The 20,769-nt window shown below is 43.8% G+C and overlaps 1 pseudogene; it reads left to right on the forward strand.

Moving 5' to 3' along the window:
* The first annotated feature begins 1,127 nt into the window (after nucleotides 1–1,127).
* Nucleotides 1,128–19,763, forward strand: LOC129858959 (endophilin-B1-like; annotated as a pseudogene).
* The last annotated feature ends 1,006 nt before the right edge of the window (nucleotides 19,764–20,769 follow it).

The raw sequence follows: 20,769 nt of genomic DNA on the forward strand, positions 1-20,769 counted from the left end.
GTGCAGAGGGTCCCTAGTTCGAGCCCAGGTAGGGGTGAGGAGAGGGACGGAAGCTATACTGTTACATATAGAAGGCCAGTTTTATTGCTTCTTTAATCAGAACAACCGTTTTCAGCTGTGCTAACATAATTACAAAAGGGTTTTCTAATGATCAATTAGCCTTTTAAAATTATAAACTTGGATTAGCTAACACAACATGCCATTGGAACACAAGAGTGATGGTTAATGATAATGGGCTTCTGTATGCCTATGTAGATATTCCATTAAAACAATCTGCCGTTTCCAGCTACAATAGTCATTTACAACATTAGCAATGTCTACACCGTATTTCTGAGCAATTTTATGTTATTTTAATGGACAAAAAAATGGCTTTTCTTTCAAAAACAAGGACATTTCTAAGTGACCACAAACTCTTGAATGGTAGTGTATGTTATGGGTCACTCTTAGTTTTCCTTATCTCTATTGTGGAATGTCCATGTTGATCCTCTTGGCTGTCTTGGTCCTCTTGATTCATCCACCGGTCTTCTTTGTTAGTCAGGCCTGACCCCTTCATCCTGTAGTTCTTTTCTGTAATCTAATTTAATGTTATGCCAGGCCCCTTTTAATAGGGTATAAAGACTCGTTAGAACTTTGACCACACTCCATGTCATCTATCAAATCGAAACTGGAATTTTTACTCTAAACAAAAGTTGTAAAATTATGCTAGACATTTATAGAATAAATCATATCTAGTTTGATGTTTCTGTGACAAACGGTGAATTAGTTATTGATTTATACCGCTTTAAATGGCATCTTATAGATTTTATGTATTTATATAAAAACTGGAATTGGTCCTCAAAACAAAGGTTGTAAAAGTATGCTAGACATTTATAGAATAAATCATATCTAGTTTGATGATTCTGTGACAAATGGTGAATTAGTTATTGATTTTTACATGTTAAATAGATTTTGGCGAATGTTGAATGTCTGTTGAATGTCTGTTGAATATAAAACCAAATTTACCTCGGTCTTTAAATGGATGTTCAATGGTTCATAGACAAAGTGAAAGCCACAGTTGAAATCTGAGGCAAGTCTGACCTCTAGTGGTGACAAAAAGTATTAGGCAACACTGCCAGACATCCCACCTACTCTCTATGAACGCCACACAGCTACAGTCAGAAAACTCCCTAAAACGAGACAGTCAACATTCAGCTGCTTTTTTTCTTAACTTAAATCAAATCACGAGAACCGTAGGGAAATATTGATTTCTTAACCATTCGCCTATATGGATAAGTAATTGTACTGCTTTCGAGCACAAAGTGTATGTTTGATCTACAACTAAACATGGATTTCAACGTCAAAAGGTTAGCTGCAGACGGCGTGGTACGTTATTCAGTCGTACGGTTCAAGTAAGTTTACAGACACATTTTTTGTTATTTTCTGATTTCAGATCTGTTGCCAGTTATTAGTTGGAATAACGTACGTAAGGTCGTGGGTCAGAGCTATGATTGGGTTAACTAGTCAGGCAAGCTAAACCAAGAGGTAAATAAATATGTCAAATAAAAGTTTCACTTTAATTGAGTTACGGGTAGCGTAGTTTGACTGTTGTCAGACAGTTTGTAGTCACCCTTTCATTTCATTTTCAGTTTACTGAGGAAAGCTGCCAAGCTGAAAAGACTGAGTTGGCTGCTCACCTGGACAACCTGCTGTGCAGAGCGGAATGCACCAAGCAAAACACAGAGAGATTCATGAAGCAGACAGAGGTTTCATTACAACCAAACCCAAGTAAGACTGTGCTCACTGATGTCAATATACCCTGCCTGGTGCCTGTAAGTCCTAACTAGGGGGACATGCAAGTCCATTTAGTTCCAGTCAGTTCATTAACTTGCTGGATATTCAATATCAATTTACAGACCCATAGAAAGTCAGTTGGAACATCCTGAAATAGCATTAAAAAAAATGTCAAAGTAGGCTAAATGTTACACGTCATGGAAGTACAAATCTGGGCAAATAATGTAACCTTTGACCCATTCTCATTAAATGTGTTGTAGAATAACGGTTGGTTGCTAGGCAGAGTTCCTCCTTAGTAAGGAAGCAGTAATTGGTTAACCCCTTCTTAGCCTATAGGCTACATTTTGTCCAGCTTTTGTGCCACAATTGGATGTGTATAATCCTTGACATTATAAGCCTTTATATGGCCAGTTTTTCAAAGCAGCCACACCGTGTATTTAAAAAAAAAAAAAATTTAAAAGTGTATTTAACCTTTATTTAACTAGGCAAGTCAGTTAAGAACAAATTGTTATTCACAATGACGGCCAAACCCGGGCGACGCTGGGCCAATTGTGCACCGCCCTATGGGACTCCCAATCACGGCCGGATGTGATACAGCCTGGAAGTATGAGGGTTGACTGTTAGATAACAGTTGGGTGTCCATGCACCCTCCTGTGAGTTCACACTGTGGTGCTGCATCGCTCAGTCTGTTGCAGACCTAGGGACACACACACACACACCACAACAGCTGATCCACACACACACACACACACACCACAACAGCTGATGCACACACACACACACACACACACCAGCTGATCTACACACACACCACAACAGCTGATCCACACACACACACACACACACCAGCTGATCTATACACACACCACAACAGCTGATCCACACACACACACATCTCATTTACAACTGCGACCTGGCCAAGATAAAAAGCTAAGCAGTGCGACACAAACAACAACACAGAGTTACACATGGAATAAACAAACATACAGTCAATAATAAAATAGAAACAAAGAAAGTCTATATGCAATGTGTGCAAATGGCGTGAGGAGGTAAGGCAATAAATAGAACATAGTAGCGAAGTAATTACAGTTTAGCAGATTAACACTGGAGTGATAGATGAGCAGATGATGATGTGTAAGTAGTGATACCGGTATGCAAGAGAGCAGAAAAGTAAATAAAAAATAATCTGAGAATGAGGTAGGTAGATTGGGTGGGCTATTTACAGCTGATCTACACACTCACACCACAACACACCTGATCCTGTTATTGGGGTTGTAGTTGCAGAGTTGTTGATTTAGTGTAGGCCTAGTCGGCGTATATAGTGTAGACCTAGTCGGTGTATATAGTGTAGACCTAGTCGGTGTATATAGTGTAGACCTAGTCGGCGTATATAGTGTAGGCCGAGTCGGTGTATATAGTGTAGGCCGAGTCGGTGTATATAGTGTAGGCCGAGTCGGTGTATATAGTGTAGGCCTAGTCGGTGTATATAGTGTAGACCTAGTCGGTGTATATAGTGTAGACCTAGTCGGTGTATATAGTGTAGGCCGAGTCGGTGTATATAGTGTAGACCTAGTCGGTGTATATAGTGTAGACCTAGTCGGTGTATATAGTGTAGACCTAGTCGGTGTATATAGTGTAGGCCGAGTCGGTGTATATAGTGTAGGCCGAGTCGGTGTATATAGTGTAGGCCGAGTCGGTGTATATAGTGTAGACCTAGTCGGTGTATATAGTGTAGACCTAGTCGGTGTATATAGTGTAGACCTAGTCGGTGTATATAGTGTAGACCTAGTCGGCGTATATAGTGTAGACCTAGTCAGTTTTATATAGTGTAGGCCTAGTCGGTTTTATATAGTGTAGACCTGGTCGGTGTATATAGTGTAGGCCTAGTCGGCGTATATGGTGTAGACCTAGTCGGCGTATATGGTGTAGGCCTAGTCGGTTTTATATGGTGTAGGCCTAGTCGGTTTTATATGGTGTAGACCTAGTCGGCGTATATAGTGTAGACCTAGTCGGCGTATATAGTGTAGACCTAGTCGGCGTATATAGTGTAGGCCTAGTCGGCGTATATAGTGTAGGCCTAGTCGGCGTATATGGTGTAGGCCTAGTCGGCGTATATGGTGTAGGCCTAGTCAGTTTTATATGGTGTAGGCCTAGTCGGCGTATATAGTGTAGGCCTAGTCGGCGTATATAGTGTAGGCCTAGTCGGCGTATATAGTGTAGACCTAGTCGGCGTATATAGTGTAGACCTAGTCGGCGTATATAGTGTAGACCTAGTCGGCGTATATAGTGTAGACCTAGTCGGCGTATATAGTGTAGACCTAGTCGGCGTATATAGTGTAGACCTAGTCGGCGTATATGGTGTAGGCCTAGTCGGCGTATATGGTGTAGGCCTAGTCGGCGTATATGGTGTAGGCCTAGTCGGTTTTATATGGTGTAGGCCTAGTCGGCTTTATATGGTGTAGGCCTAGTCGGCTTTATATGGTGTAGGCCTAGTCGGCGTATATGGTGTAGACCTAGTCGGCGTATATGGTGTAGACCTAGTCGGCGTATATAGTGTAGGCCTAGTCGGCGTATATAGTGTAGGCCTAGTCGGCGTATATAGTGTAGGCCTAGTCGGCGTATATGGTGTAGGCCTAGTCGGCGTATATGGTGTAGGCCTAGTCAGTTTTATATGGTGTAGGCCTAGTCGGCGTATATAGTGTAGGCCTAGTCGGCGTATATAGTGTAGACCTAGTCGGCGTATATAGTGTAGACCTAGTCGGCGTATATAGTGTAGACCTAGTCGGCGTATATAGTGTAGACCTAGTCGGCGTATATGGTGTAGACCTAGTCGGCGTATATGGTGTAGGCCTAGTCGGCGTATATGGTGTAGGCCTAGTCGGCGTATATGGTGTAGGCCTAGTCGGCGTATATGGTGTAGGCCTAGTCGGTTTTATATGGTGTAGGCCTAGTCGGCTTTATATGGTGTAGGCCTAGTCGGCTTTATATGGTGTAGGCCTAGTCGGCTTTATATGGTGTAGGCCTAGTCGGCGTATATGGTGTAGACCTAGTCGGCGTATATAGTGTAGGCCTAGTCGGCGTATATAGTGTAGGCCTAGTCGGCGTATATAGTGTAGGCCTAGTCGGCGTATATGGTGTAGGCCTAGTCGGCGTATATGGTGTAGGCCTAGTCAGTTTTATATGGTGTAGGCCTAGTCGGCGTATATAGTGTAGGCCTAGTCGGCGTATATAGTGTAGACCTAGTCGGCGTATATAGTGTAGACCTAGTCGGCGTATATAGTGTAGACCTAGTCGGCGTATATAGTGTAGACCTAGTCGGCGTATATGGTGTAGACCTAGTCGGCGTATATGGTGTAGGCCTAGTCGGCGTATATGGTGTAGGCCTAGTCGGCGTATATGGTGTAGGCCTAGTCGGTTTTATATGGTGTAGGCCTAGTCGGCTTTATATGGTGTAGGCCTAGTCGGCTTTATATGGTGTAGGCCTAGTCGGCTTTATATGGTGTAGGCCTAGTCGGCGTATATGGTGTAGGCCTAGTCGACGTATATAGTGTAGGCCTAGTCGGCGTATATAGTGTAGGCCTAGTCGGCGTATATAGTGTAGGCCTAGTCGGCGTATATAGTGTAGGCCTAGTCGGCGTATATAGTGTAGGCCTAGTCGGCGTATATAGTGTAGGCCTAGTCGGCGTATATAGTGTAGGCCTAGTCGGCGTATATAGTGTAGGCCTAGTCGGCGTATATACTGTAGGCCTAGTCGGCGTATATAGTGTAGGCCTAGTCGGCGTATATAGTGTAGGCCTAGTCGGCGTATATAGTGTAGGCCTAGTCGGCGTATATAGTGTAGGCCTAGTCGGCGTATATAGTGTAGGCCTAGTCGGTTTTATATAGTGTAGACCTAGTCGGTTTTATATAGTGTAGACCTAGTCGGCGTATATAGTGTAGGCCTAGTCGGTGTATAGACCTAGTCGGCGTATATAGTGTAGACCTAGTCGGCGTATATAGTGTAGGCCTAGTCGGTGTATAGACCTAGTCGGCGTATATAGTGTAGGCCTAGTCGGCGTATATAGTGTAGGCCTAGTCGGCGTATATAGTGTAGGCCTAGTCGGCGTATATAGTGTAGGCCTAGTCGGCGTATATAGTGTAGGCCTAGTCGGCGTATATAGTGTAGGCCTAGTCGGCGTATATAGTGTAGGCCTAGTCGGCGTATATAGTGTAGGCCTAGTCGGTTTTATATAGTGTAGGCCTAGTCGGTTTTATATAGTGTAGGCCTAGTCGGTTTTATATAGTGTAGGCCTAGTCGGTTTTATATAGTGTAGACCTAGTCGGCGTATATAGTGTAGGCCTAGTCGGTGTATAGACCTAGTCGGTGTATATAGTGTAGACCTAGTCGGCGTATATAGTGTAGGCCTAGTCGGTGTATAGACCTAGTCGGCGTATATAGTGTAGACCTAGTCGGCGTATATAGTGTAGACCTAGTCGGCGTATATAGTGTAGGCCTAGTCGGTGTATAGACCTAGTCGGTGTATATAGTGTAGACCTAGTCGGCGTATATAGTGTAGACCTAGTCGGCGTATATAGTGTAGGCCTAGTCGGCGTATATAGTGTAGGCCTAGTCGGCGTATATAGTGTAGGCCTAGTCGGCGTATATAGTGTAGGCCTAGTCGGCGTATATAGTGTAGGCCTAGTCGGCGTATATAGTGTAGGCCTAGTCGGCGTATATAGTGTAGGCCTAGTCGGCGTATATAGTGTAGGCCTAGTCGGTGTAGATAGTGTAGACCTAGTCGGTTTTATATAGTGTAGACCTAGTCGGCGTATATAGTGTAGACCTAGTCGGCGTATATAGTGTAGGCCTAGTCGGCGTATATAGTGTAGGCCTAGTCGGCGTATATAGTGTAGACCTAGTCGGCGTATATAGTGTAGGCCTAGTCGGTGTATAGACCTAGTCGGCGTATATAGTGTAGACCTAGTCGGCGTATATAGTGTAGGCCTAGTCGGCGTATATAGTGTAGGCCTAGTCGGCGTATATAGTGTAGGCCTAGTCGGCGTATATAGTGTAGGCCTAGTCGGCGTATATAGTGTAGGCCTAGTCGGCGTATATAGTGTAGACCTAGTCGGCGTATATAGTGTAGGCCTAGTCGGTGTATAGACCTAGTCGGCGTATATAGTGTAGACCTAGTCGGCGTATATAGTGTAGGCCTAGTCGGCGTATATAGTGTAGGCCTAGTCGGCGTATATAGTGTAGGCCTAGTCGGCGTATATAGTGTAGGCCTAGTCGGCGTATATAGTGTAGGCCTAGTCGGCGTATATAGTGTAGGCCTAGTCGGCGTATATAGTGTAGACCTAGTCGGCGTATATAGTGTAGACCTAGTCGGTGTATATAGTGTAGACCTAGTCGGTGTATATAGTGTAGACCTAGTCGGTGTATATAGTGTAGGCCTAGTCGGTGTATATAGTGTAGACCTAGTCAGTGTAGGCCTAGTCGGTGTAGATAGTGTAGACCTAGTCGGTTTTATATAGTGTAGACCTAGTCAGTGTATATAGTGTAGACCTAGTCGGTTTTATATAGTGTAGACCTAGTCAGTGTATATAATGTAGACCTAGTCGGCGTATATAGTGTAGACCTAGTCGGCGTATATAGTGTAGGCCTAGTCGGCGTATATAGTGTAGGCCTAGTCGGCGTATATAGTGTAGGCCTAGTCGGCGTATATAGTGTCGGCGTATATAGTGTAGGCCTAGTCGGTGTAGATAGTGTAGACCTAGTCGGTTTTATATAGTGTAGACCTAGTCGGTGTATATAGTGTAGACCTAGTCGGCGTATATAGTGTAGACCTAGTCGGCGTATATAGTGTAGACCTAGTCGGCGTATATAGTGTAGACCTAGTCGGCGTATATAGTGTAGACCTAGTCGGCGTATATAGTGTAGACCTAGTCGGTGTATATAGTGTAGACCTAGTCGGTGTATATAGTGTAGACATAGTCGGTGTATATAGTGTAGGCTTAGTCGGTGTATATAGTCTAGACCTAGTCGGTGTATATAGTGTAGGCCTAGTCGGTGTATATAGTGTAGACCTAGTCAGTGTAGGCCTAGTCGGTGTATATAGTGTAGACCTAGTCGGTGTATATAGTGTAGACCTAGTCAGTGTAGGCCTAGTCGGTGTATATAGTGTAGACCTAATCAGTGTATATAGTGTAGACCTAGTCAGTGTATTGTCTTTGCTAGCTCAATTAGCCTACCATAAAGCCCTTTGACTCCCCACAAATGTTGTTGAAGGTTGACTAGACTAGATAGCAGACTAGATATGCCTGTGTGTTGTCCTCGTTATCGTGCTGTTTGGGTCCTGCTGCACAAGGTTGCTCCTCGGTCCTGCTTCGTCGTGACTGTCCTTGATGTTTTGTTTCTCTCTATCTTTTCAGATGTCAGAATAGAGGGATTTCTGTGTGAGAAACTGGAGAAGAAAGTCCCTGCGCAGATCAACAACCACAAGATTCTTGGCCTGTCCATGATGGAGTCGGGGAGTGAGTTTGGCTCCTGGAACAGCCCATGGTAAATTAGTTGAACCCGTAGAGAATCTTTTGATTCACAAACATACTGTGCAGATATATCCCCCCCAAAAAATGTCCTGTGCTGCGTTTTTTTTCCAGAACGTTGTTCCATGGCCTCTCGAGGGTGCATTCATAGTGCACACTGTAGTAAAACATTTGTTAGTCCCCGTAGCGACTCGTTTCAGTACGTTTCCTTCTGTTTGGTGTCTCTTGTGTGCCTCAGTTGGTAGAGCATGGCGCGTGCAACGGCTTGGTTGTGGGTTCGATTCCCACGGGGGACCAGTTTGAAGAGAAAAAAAAAGAGTACAAACATTTATGTCAAATCAAGTTTATTTTATATAGCCCTTTGTACATCAGCTAATATCTCGAAGTGCTGTACAGAAACCCAGCCTAAAACCCCAAACAGCAAGCAATGCAGGTATAGAAGCACGAGCATGTGCTCACTTACTGTAAGTCACTCTGGATAAGAGAGTCTGCTAAATGACTCTCTACTGTAAGTCACTCTGGATAAGAGAGTCTGCTAAATGACTCACTACTGTAAGTCACTCTGGATAAGAGAGTCTGTTAAATGACTCTCTACTGTAAGTCACTCTGGATAAGAGAGTCTGCTAAATGACTCTCTACTGTAAGTCTCTCTGGATTAGAGAGTCCGCTAAATGACTTGAATGTAGTGACTACACCCCAGGTCTGTGAAGGGGAGGGGACATCTTCCTGGAAGGAAACCCTCTCCGAGGATGTCATCTAGCACAGTGGCCATCTGAGGACTATGTAACACATGATTTAATAGTGATGGAGAGGATAACCCCTCTGATTAGCTTAACATCCTCGCTCAGAAATGTCGATGTTGACAACTGCATGTTGCCATGGCAATATATAGGCTTTGTCTTATTTTTAACAAAATGCGTTGGATTTAAAAAAAGGAAATGAATAAGTGTTAATGAATATTGATGTATCCTGTGAATTATTACATTTTATTGGACATATTTGAAAAACATAGAATTGCCTGATTCAGCTGCACATGACACATCAGCTCTGTTCTCAACTTCAAAAAAGAGAAACCTGCAGCTAGAATCTCAGTTTGTGTTGTACATGTCCTCCCGGCCGTCTCAGCTTGAACCTTTTTCCCCGCTTCCTGGTTGACCCGTGTCTACTTCCTGTCCCTACAGGAAACGTTGTTATTAAATGTGGCGAGGCGGAGAAGGGCAGCCGTCGAGAGAGTTCACCCAGAGCTCTGCCATTAACTTCCTCCCGCTGTTCAGGAACTTTCTAGAAGGAGACTTCAAAACAATCCTGGTGAGAATCAACGAGAAGATCCGGTCTTCCTCCTGAAATGACCACATCGCATTGCATGGTCTCCTCATCGGGTCCAGGAACATGCTTTGTTAGATTGCTAACAGGGATTAGAGAAAGTATGTTTTAACAGAGATGATTGGAATGAAGATATCATTGGCATACAGAATTGAGTGATGCTTGTCCCTTCCCTGTAGCTCCTCTGGTCTGGTAAACCTAACATCGTTGGCCTGGCTGACCCAAAGTGTTGTCGTGCCGTTGTTTTGATTCATGTGACGACTGCTGTTCATCGAATGGTTAACTGTTTATAATTACGTGATTAAATTAATCTGGTAATTATTAACCTGGGGCACCATGGGAAAGCTTGGCTTTATTGAGTTTCTATTTCCCAAATTAACTCGAAGAATGTCGATTTTTACAACAGTCACTAATGAATTAATTTCCTGTACAGTCTCATTCTGAACGTCGCATAATCCTGGAATCTGCACAAACCCAAGTCTCACTAAATAAATCCATACCACACCAACTGAGTTGATTTATGTATTTACTAACACGCTAAAATGATAATATAAGATACAAACACACAGTTTAGGCTATTGACTAGAACTTAGTACAATGAAACAGGTCCCTCGCGGACCTGCACAATATGACACGTGTTACACAAGATGGGGATTTAGAAGAGAAAGAGAGAGAGAGTGCACTAGAGAAAAGCACACTTGGGCACATGTGTAAACTATGCTTACTTTAGCCCTAACATCTTGCCCCGAACTGCCGCTCTTATGGTTCAGAATATAATGATGTAATTACGCGTCAAAGGTCTCCGATGGGGTCTCTTCTCGTGGGAAGTACCTCCTCTTCCTCTGATGGTGACACTTCTGTTGTTACCGGGTGTAACTCTCTGATTGTCCACAAGATGTCAGTGTCCTTTCTCTTAGTGGTCGAGGAGCAGCAGGCCACATGCACAGCCATATCAACTGTCATCTCAAGATCAACTGCTTTCATTACAAATGTCAGAATGCAGTTTATTTCATGGTATTCTGTCATTTGTTTGTTGTCTGTGTTTTGTGCAGAAACAGCGGAACCGTTTGCAGGGTTTTGATCTGTTGTAAAAAAGCAGGCTAAAGGAAGCCAGAGTGGCCGACGCCAGAGCAGTAGTGAGTAGCCTATTACCTGACACTTTGGCTTTAACACACACACACACACAATGTGTGGTCATATAGGACATTCATTTGTGTGGTCGTATAGGACAATGGTCATTTGTGTGGTCGTATAGGACAATGGTCATTTGTGTGGTCGTATAGGACAATGGTCATTTGTGTGGTCATATAGGACAACAGTCATTTGTGTGGTCATATAGGACAATGTTAATTTGTGTGGTCATATAGGACAACGTTCATTTGTGTGGTCGTATAGGACAATGGTCATTTGTGTGGTCGTATAGGACAATGTTCATTTGTGTGGTCATATAGGACAATGTTCATTTGTGTGGTCGTATAGGACAATGGTCATTTGTGTGGTCGTATAGGACAATGGTCATTTGTGTGGTCGTATAGGACAATGTTCATTTGTGTGGTCATATAGGACAATGGTCATTTGTGTGGTCGTATAGGACAATGTTCATTTGTGTGGTCATATAGGACAATAGTCATTTGTGTGGTCGTATAGGACAATGGTCATTTGTGTGGTCGTATAGGACAATGTTCATTTGTGTGGTCATATAGGACAATAGTCATTTGTGTGGTCGTATAGGACAATGGTCATTTGTGTGGTCGTATAGGACAATGTTCATTTGTGTGGTCGTATAGGACAAAGTTCATTTGTGTGGTCGTATAGGACAATGTTCATTTGTGTGGTCGTATAGGACAATGTTCATTTGTGTGGTCGTATAGGACAATGTTCATTTGTGTGGTCGTATAGGACAACAGTCATTTGTGTGGTCGTATAGGACAATGTTCATTTGTGTGGTCGTATAGGACAATGTTCATTTGTGTGGTCATATAGGACAATGTTCATTTGTGTGGTCGTATAGGACAATGTTCATTTGTGTGGTCGTATAGGACAACGGTCATTTGTGTGGTCGTATAGGACAACAGTCATTTGTGTGGTCGTATAGGACAATAGTCATTTGTGTGGTCGTATAGGACAATGTCCATTTGTGTGGTCGTATAGGACAACGGTCATTTGTGTGGTCATATAGGACAACAGTCATTTGTGTGGTCGTATAGGACAATAGTCATTTGTGTGGTCGTATAGGACAATGTTCATTTGTGTGGTCGTATAGGACAACGGTCATTTGTGTGGTCGTATAGGACAACGTTCATTTGTGTGGTCATATAGGACAATGTTCATTTGTGTGGTCGTATAGGACAACAGTCATTTGTGTGGTCGTATAGGACAACGTTCATTTGTGTGGTCATATAGGACAACAGTCATTTGTGTGGTCGTATAGGACAATGGTCATTTGTGTGGTCGTATAGGACAATGGTCATTTGTGTGGTCGTATAGGACAACGTTCATCTGTAGATTATAAATACAACATAAGAAACTTGTCAAGAGAGGCTGAAGGTTATTTAGACATTGTCTGGTGTTCTGTCTCCAGACACAACAGTCTCTAGACTAACACAACTTACGGCCTTGGTTACACAACTGAACCGTTCTCCCTCATGACCAACACACTGGAGAACGGGCATTTCCTATTCCTCTGGAACTCACCTCTCTCTGTCCCTTCAACCTCTCTCTGTCCCTTCAACTCCTCTCTGTCCCGTCAACTCCTCTCTCTCTCTCTCTCTCTCTCTGTCTCTGTCTGTCTCTGTTTCTGTCTGTCCCTTCAACTCCTCTCTCTCTCTCTCTCTGTCCCTTCAACTCTCTCTCTCTCTCTCTCTCTCTCTCTCTCTCTCTCTCTCTCTCTCTCTCTCTGTCTCTCTGTCTGTCTGTCTGTCTGTCTGTCTGTCTGTCTGTCTGTCTGTCTGTCTGTCTGTCTGTCTGTCCCGTCAACTCCCCTCTCTCTCTCTCTCTCAATTCAATTCAAGGGGCTTTATTGGCATGGGAAACATGTGTTAACATTGCCAAAGCAAGTGAGGTAGATAATATACAAAAGTCAAATAAACAATAAAAAATGAACAGTAAACATTACACATACAGAAGTTTCAAAACAATAAAGACATTACAAATGTCATATTATATATATATGCAGTGTTGTAACAATGTACAAATGGTTAAAGCACACAAGTTAAAGTAAATAAACATAAATATGGGTTGTATTTACAATGGTGTTTGTTCTTCACTGGTTGCCCTTTTCTGGTGGCAACAAGTCACAAATCTTGCTGCTGTGATGGCACACTGTGGACTTTCACAAAGTAGATATGGGAGTTTATCAAAATTGGATTTGTTTTCGAATTCTTTGTGGATCTGTGTAATCTGAGGGAAATATGTCTCTCTAATATGGTCATACATTGGGCAGGAGGTTAGGAAGTGCAGCTCAGTTTCCACCTCATTTTGTGGGCAGTGTGCACATAGTCTGTCTTCTCTTGAGAGCCATGTCTGCCTACGGCGGCCTTTCTCAATAGCAAGGCTATGCTCACTGAGTCTGTACATAGTCAAAGCTTTCCTTAAGTTTGGGTCAGTCACAGTGGTTAGGTATTCTGCCACTGTATACTCTCTGTTTAGGGCCAAATAACATTCTAGTTTGCTCTGTTTTTCTGTTAATTCTTAATTCTCTCTCTGTCCCTTCAACTCCCCTCTCTCTCTCTCTCTCTCTCTGTCTCTGTCTCTCTCTCTCTCTCTCTGCCCTCTCTCTCTCTCTCTCTCTGCCCTCTCTCTCTCTCTGTCTCTCTGTCTCTCTCTCTCTGTCTCTCTGTCTCTCTGCCTTCTCTCTCTCTCTCTCTGCCTTCTCTCTCGCTCTGCCTTCTCTCTTTCGCGAACATTGGTGTAAAGCTGGAAGGAACCGACAGGTTCATCACCATTGTCAATGTTATTGTGTCGTTTCCTCTGCATGTAACTAGAGTCAAATCAGCCAGAGTAATATGTCCTGTCTGTGTTAAGTTCCTGAACTACACAGAGACACCACAGCCTAATGAAAGGCAAAGGTTGTCCTGGTTTCACTTAAACTCCAGCCCATGATGATGGACACTCAACTGTTCCACATATACAGTACCAGTCAGTCAACAGCTAATGGGCATCCTAATAAAATACCAAAATACCATTTCAATGTAGACATACAGTACCAGTCAAAAGGCTTGGACACACCTACTCATTCAAGGGTTTTTCTTTATTTTTATATTTGACATTCTTCAAAGTAGCCACCCTTTGCCTTGATGACAGCTTTGCACACTCTTGGTATTCTCTCAATCAGCGTCATGAGGAATGCTTTGCCAACAGTCTTGAAGGAGTTCCCACTTAGGGCTCCTTTTCCTCCACTCTGCGGTCCAACGCATCCCAAACCATCTCAATTGGGTTAAGGTCGGGTGATTGTGGAGGCCAGGTCATCTGATGCAGCACTCCATCACTCTCCTTGCTAAAATAGCCCTTACACAGCCTCGAGGTGTGTTAGGTCATTGTCCTGTTGAAAACAAACTAATGATAGTCCCACTAAGGCCAAACCAGATGGGATGGTGTATTGCTGCAGAATGCTGTGGTAGCCATGCTGGTTAAGTGTGCCTTGAATTCTAAATAAATGACACAGTGTCACCAGCAAAGCACCCTCACACCATCACACCTCCTCCTCCATGCTTCACAGTGGGAACCACACATGCAGAGATCATCCGTTCACCCACACCGCATCTCACAAAGACACTGCAGTTGGAACCAAAAATCTCTTGGACTAATCAGATCAAAGGACAGATTTCCACCGGTCTAATGCCCATTTATCGTGTTTCCTGGCCCAAGCAAGTCTCTTCTTGTTATTGGTGTCTTATAGTAGTGGTTTCTTTGCAGCAATATGACTATGAAGGCCTGATTCACGTAGTCTCCTCTGAACAGTTGATGTTGAGATGTGTCTGTTACTGGAACTCTGCAGCAGAGGTAACTCTGGGTCTTCCTTTCCTGTGGCGGTCCTCATGAGGGCCAGTTTCATCATAACGCTTCATGGTTTTTTCAACTAAAATTGAAGAAACTTTCAAAGTTCTTGAAATGTTCCAGATTGACTGACCTTCATGTCTTAAAGTAATGATGGACTGTCATTTCTCATTGCTTATTTACATTTACATTTAAGTCATTTAGCAGACGCTCTTATCCAGAGCAACTTACAAATTGAGCTGTTCTTGCCATAATATGGACTTTTACCAAATAGGGCTATCTTCTGTATACCACCCCTACCTTGTCACAACACAACTGATTGGCTCAAATGCATTAAGAAGGAAAGAAATTCCACAAATTAACTTTTAACACACCTGTTGAAATGAAAAAAAAAAAATTTTTGAAATGCATTCCAAGTGACTACCTCATGAAGCTGGTTGAGAGAATGCCAAGCGTGTTCAAAGCTGTCATCAAGGCAAAGGGTGACTACTAAATATAAAATATAACACTTTTTTTGGTTACTACATAATTCCATATGTGTTATTTCATAGTTTTGATGTCTTCACTATTATTCTACAATGTAAAAAAAATTGTAAAAATGAAGAGAAACCCTTGAATGAGTAGGTGGGTCCAAACTTTTGACTGGTACTGTATACTGTACTTTATTATAAGGGTGGTTTACAGCATTTCTGTCCTGAAAGGGGGGGGGGGGGGGGGGGGGCGTGAGGATTCTGTGTGATGCTGGCGGTATGTAATTGGTTGTCCCTCCCCCCAGGCAGAGCAGGACCTGCAGGATGACCCAGAGTGAGTTTGACAGACAGGCTGAGGTCATCAGGCTGCTCCTGGAGGGAGACGGCAGCACCCACGTACGTATCCTGACCTCTGACCCCACGACACCCCCACCACCATGTGACTGTGTGTCTTAAATTGCACCCTATTCTTTATATAGTGCACTACTTTTGACCAGGGCCCATGGGGTTAGTAGTGCACTACTTTTGACCAGAATCCTAAAAGGGATACAGTGTTATTTCAGACAGGCTGTACCTGTCCCTGCCAGACCCCTCCATGACCCCCTGAACCCAGCATGACCTCAGTTCTGTTTCTAATCCAAATGGTCAACTGCTGTACCAGAATGCATCACTGGTTTAAATATCTACCTGTTTGTACTCTATAACAGTGCTCTCCAACCCTGTTCCTGGAGAGATACCCTCCTGTAGGTTTAAACACCAACCCTGTTCCTGGAGAGAGACCCTCCTGTAGGTTTTAACTCCAACCCTGTTCCTGGAGAGATACCCTCCTGTAGGTTTTAACTCCAGCCCTGTTCCTGGAGAGAAACCCTCCTGGAGGTTTTAACTCCAACCCTGTTCCTGTAGATACCCTCCTGTAGGTTTTAACTCCAACCCTGTTCCTGGAGAGAGACCCTCCTGTAGGTTCTAACTCCAACCCTGTTCCTGGAGAGATACCCTCCTGTAGGTTTAAACACCAACCCTGTTCCTGGAGAGAGACCCTCCTGTAGGTTTTAACTCCAACCCTGTTCCTGGAGAGATACCCTCCTGTAGGTTTTAACTCCAGCCCTGTTCCTGGAGAGAAACCCTCCTGGAGGTTTTAACTCCAACCCTGTTCCTGGAGAGATACCCTCCTGTAGGTTTTAACTCCAACCCTGTTCCTGTAGATACCCTCCTGTAGGTTTTAACTCCAACCCTGTTCCTGGAGAGAGACCCTCCTGTAGGTTCTAACTCCAACCCTGTTCCTGGAGAGAGACCCTCCTGTAGGTTTTAACTCCAACCCTGTTCCTGGAGAGAGACCCTCCTGTAGGTTCTAACTCCAACCCTGTTCCTGGAGAGAGACCCTCCTGTAGGTTCTAACTCCAACCCTGTTCCTGGAGAGAGACCCTCCTGTAGGTTTTCACTCCAACCCTGTTCCTTGAGAGCTACTGTCCTGCAGGTTTTCACTCCAACCCTGTTCCTGGAGAGCTACCCTCCTGCAGGTTTTCACTCCAACCCTGTTCCTGGAGAGCTACCCTCCTGCAGGTTTTCACTCCAACCCTGTTCCTGGAGAGAGACCCTCCTGCAGGTTTTCACGTCCTCCACGACTATGATGCTGCTGGCAGCAGTGAACTCTCCACGCTCGCTGACGAGGTGGGTAACATGGACCTGGGGTTGAGCACTTCCCAAAGCTTTTATGAGCACTGATTTTAGGTCATGCCTTTGTCTCTGTCTTTTTTCTCTCGGTCCCGCCGTCTCTCGGTTTCGCCCTCTCTCGGTCCCGCCGTCTCTCGGTCTCGTACAAGCTCTTGTTTGTTCTGGCTGCAACATAAGAGGTTAGTTTATTGCATTGTTACTGTTGGACTGACTGACAAGGAGGGGGTGTGTTCTGTCTTGTTTACTTCTTCTTGTTTACTGTCTTGTTTACTTGCTGGTCCAGGTCATCATGGTGAGCAGTGTCGCAGGCATGGACTCTGATTGGCTGATGGACGAGCGGGGGGACCCAAAAGGGAAATGTACCCATCACCTATCCTGAGCTGTTGAACTGGTTATCTGATCCTAGATCAGGAGTCATACTCTGAGATGCCTTGGGTCCTGAGGAAAGCAATAAGCGTACCCAGTGTAGTAGAGCTGGGATCTCCTATGTATACTGTCTGTCAGTGGATGGGGTACGCTCCATGATAATTCTGTCTATCAGGGGATGGGGTACGCTCCATGATAATTCTGTCTGTCAGGGGATGGGGTACGCTCCATGATAATTCTGTCTGTCAGGGGATGGGGTACGCTCCATGATAATTCTGTCTGTCAGGGGATGGGGTACGCTCCATGATAATTCTGTCTGTCAGGGGATGGGGTACGCTCCATGATAATTCTGTCCGTCAGGGGATGGGGTACGCTCCATTATAATTCTGTTAGTCTGGGGATGGGGTACGCTCCATGATAATTCTGTCTGTCAGGGGATGGGGTACGCTCCATGATAATTCTGTCTCTGGGGATGGGGTACGCTCCATGATAATTCTGTCTGTCAGGGGATGGGGTACGCTCCATGATAATTCTGTCTGTCAGGGGATGGGGTACGCTCCATGATAATTCTGTCTGTCAGGGGATGGGGTACGCTCCATGATAATTCTGTCTCTGGGGATGGGGTACGCTCCATGATAATTCTGTCTGTCAGGGGATGGGGTACGCTCCATGATAATTCTGTCTCTGGGGATGGGGTACGCTCCATGATAATTCTGTCTGTCAGGGGATGGGGTACGCTCCATGATAATTCTGTCTGTCAGGGGATGGGGTACGCTCCATGATAATTCTGTTAGTCTGGGGATGGGGTACGCTCCATGTTAATTCTGTTAGTCTGGGGATGGGGTACGCTCCATGATAATTCTGTTAGTCTGGGGATGGGGTACGCTCCATGATAATTCTGTTAGTCTGGGGATGGGGTACGCTCCATGATAATTCTGTTAGTCTGGGGATGGGGTACGCTCCATGATAATTCTGTTAGTCTGGGGATGGGGTACGCTCCATGTTAATTCTGTTAGTCTGGGGATGGGGTACGCTCCATGATAATTCTGTTAGTCTGGGGATGGGGTACGCTCCATGATAATTCTGTCTGTCAGGGGATGGGGTACGCTCCATGATAATTCTGTTAGTCTGGGGATGGGGTACGCTCCATGATAATTCTGTTAGTCTGGGGATGGGGTACGCTCCATGATAATTCTGTCTGTCAGGGGATGGGGTACGCTCCATGATAATTCTGTCTGTCAGGGGATGGGGTACGCTCCATGATAATTCTGTCTGTCAGGGGATGGGGTACGCTCCATTATAATTCTGTCAATTCAATTCAACAGGACAACTGGAAGTCAATTCAAACATGGAAAAAATAAATCTTGAATGTAATTTTAATTGGTCAAAGTAATTGAATTGGAACTGACCAGATCCCAGCCCTGCAACAGTGTTCATACAAGACCCTTCCATGCTTCTGTTTTTTTCTCAACGCAATCTTCATCCATTATGTGCCAGAATTTCTCTAAAACCTTCCATTTTTACAACCCAACCTTTTGTTTACGATGCACTTAACTTCGATGGTGATCTTTGATTTGATCTTAAAGTGGGATTTTTTTTATCTCACTGCCACGAATAGTCCTGTTTGTTGTGTGGGTGAAATACTAGGCATGTCTTTATTCATATTTGCAACGAAAAAAAGGACTTGGACAATCGAAAAGTCAATGTTTTTTTATTTAAAAAAAAATAATATTATTTCATATATCATAATGGTATGATGCCATGGCCTTTTGGTCATCTTGAGTTTAACTACTGGTTTCCTTTTGACAGTGCCACAGTGCCTGATGGGAAACTGACAGCCTTCCTCAGTGGAACCTTAACCAGGACAGAACCAGGGTTGTAAAAACAGTTAGTGTAGAGTGCAGTCAGAATGGGTGAAAGATCATTCAGGGTTGTGTGCACGGGTAGGAGGGGGTGTCTGCCTCTGATACTGTCTGTCTGATACAGTAAATCAGGTTAGATATAAATGTCTTAAATGGAGCTACCCAGTAAAATATTCCTTAATAAGAATCCATTTCAAACAATCTTTCATAATGTTGACCCCTAATTGATATTTTATTTACATAATGTGATAATTGGGGACGTATATTTTCATTGTCGCTATTTTAGGAAAGCACGTTGGCTTTAATAAGTAATTTTCATTCAGTGTTAGCAACTCTCAAGCAGCTTCAGATATTCTTAGGGTAATGCTTCTGATTTTCATTATGGAATTTGGTTAATTAATCAGGACTGTCCTCATGCCTTGTGGTGTGTGTCCAGGCCTTAGCTTTACTTTGATAGGCAACAGTGCCTTAATGGAAAGCAACATCAATCAAATGTATTTTATAAAGCCCTTTTTACATCAGCAGATGTCACAAGGTGCTGTACAGAAACCCAGCCTAAAACCCCAAACGACAGGCAATGCAGAAGTAGAAGCACGGTGACGAGGAAATCGTGTGGGATTAATTCTTTCAGTACTATTGTATCCAACCAGTTTCCCCAAACACTTCCTTACACACACACACACCAGTTCATTGGAGAGGTTAAAGTATGTATTGGCTTGTTATTATTGTTTAACCGTAATCATAGTATATGCAGTATGGTATTAAAGTAAGAACAATTTGACCATGTCTTGTTTTGTATTATTAGTAATGTGTAACATGTTTTATGTGGTGGAGGTGTTCCGTCTGTGTTGCGTGTGGAAGTGAGGCTCTGAGGACCATGTTGTGGCCGTCTTGTCAGAACCCTGTGGAGAGGACCAAGGGAGGTTCTCAATTGGTTTTGCTCGTGTCCTCTTTCCTCTTTTTAAAAGGTTAAATGTGGGTGGGAGGTGGCAGGTAGCCTAGTGGTTAAATCGCTGGGCCAATAACGGAAAGGTCACTAGTTTGAATCCCCGAGCTGACAAGGTGAAGAATCTGTTTATGTGCCCTTGAGCAATATCACGTTTCTGGGTAACAGTAAAGTACCTAACTGTGAATGTTTTCAATGAAAATGGTCCCCCCCCAAACAAATTGCTTCTTAATAAAGAGATGTCACAGCGCAGGCCAAAAATCCATTCCACTAAAACAGGCTGACATCATTTTCATAGTATTATTCCAACCTCTGTGTGTGTGTGTGTGTGTGTGTGTGTGTGTGTGTGTGTGTGTGTGTGTGTGTGTGTGTGTGTGTGTGTGTGTGTGTGTGTGTGTGTGTGTGTGTGTGTGTGTGTAAAACTAGAAAAAACAACTTTTTTACTGCACTGGACCTTTAACTCTAATTGCTCCAGGGTCGCCGTTGGACCCTGTCCGTGATCCCCACTCTCCGAGGGTGTCTCAGGGAGTTAGAATATGCTAAAAAATAAAGAATATATACATTTGTAGTTCACACATGCATATCAATACACACTTGTACATCTGTGAAATAGGACAAATATAAGCGTCCACCAAATTATTATAAAGGTAATCGAAAGGAGGAGAGCGAACATGGAAATAAATGTATGAAATGACTTTCCTTCTCCAACAGCATTTAAAGGGTGAGGAAAACAAGTGTAGCTTGTTTTAAAACTAGGTGTGAGAGTTTACAGACAAGAATAATAAGTAACAGCTAAGACATTCTTCAATGCCACTGTATTGAGTCAAATGGTAAAGTGCAA

Source organism: Salvelinus fontinalis, chromosome 7 (assembly GCF_029448725.1).
Source record: "Salvelinus fontinalis isolate EN_2023a chromosome 7, ASM2944872v1, whole genome shotgun sequence".
NCBI classification, from domain to species: Eukaryota; Metazoa; Chordata; class Actinopteri; order Salmoniformes; family Salmonidae; genus Salvelinus; species Salvelinus fontinalis.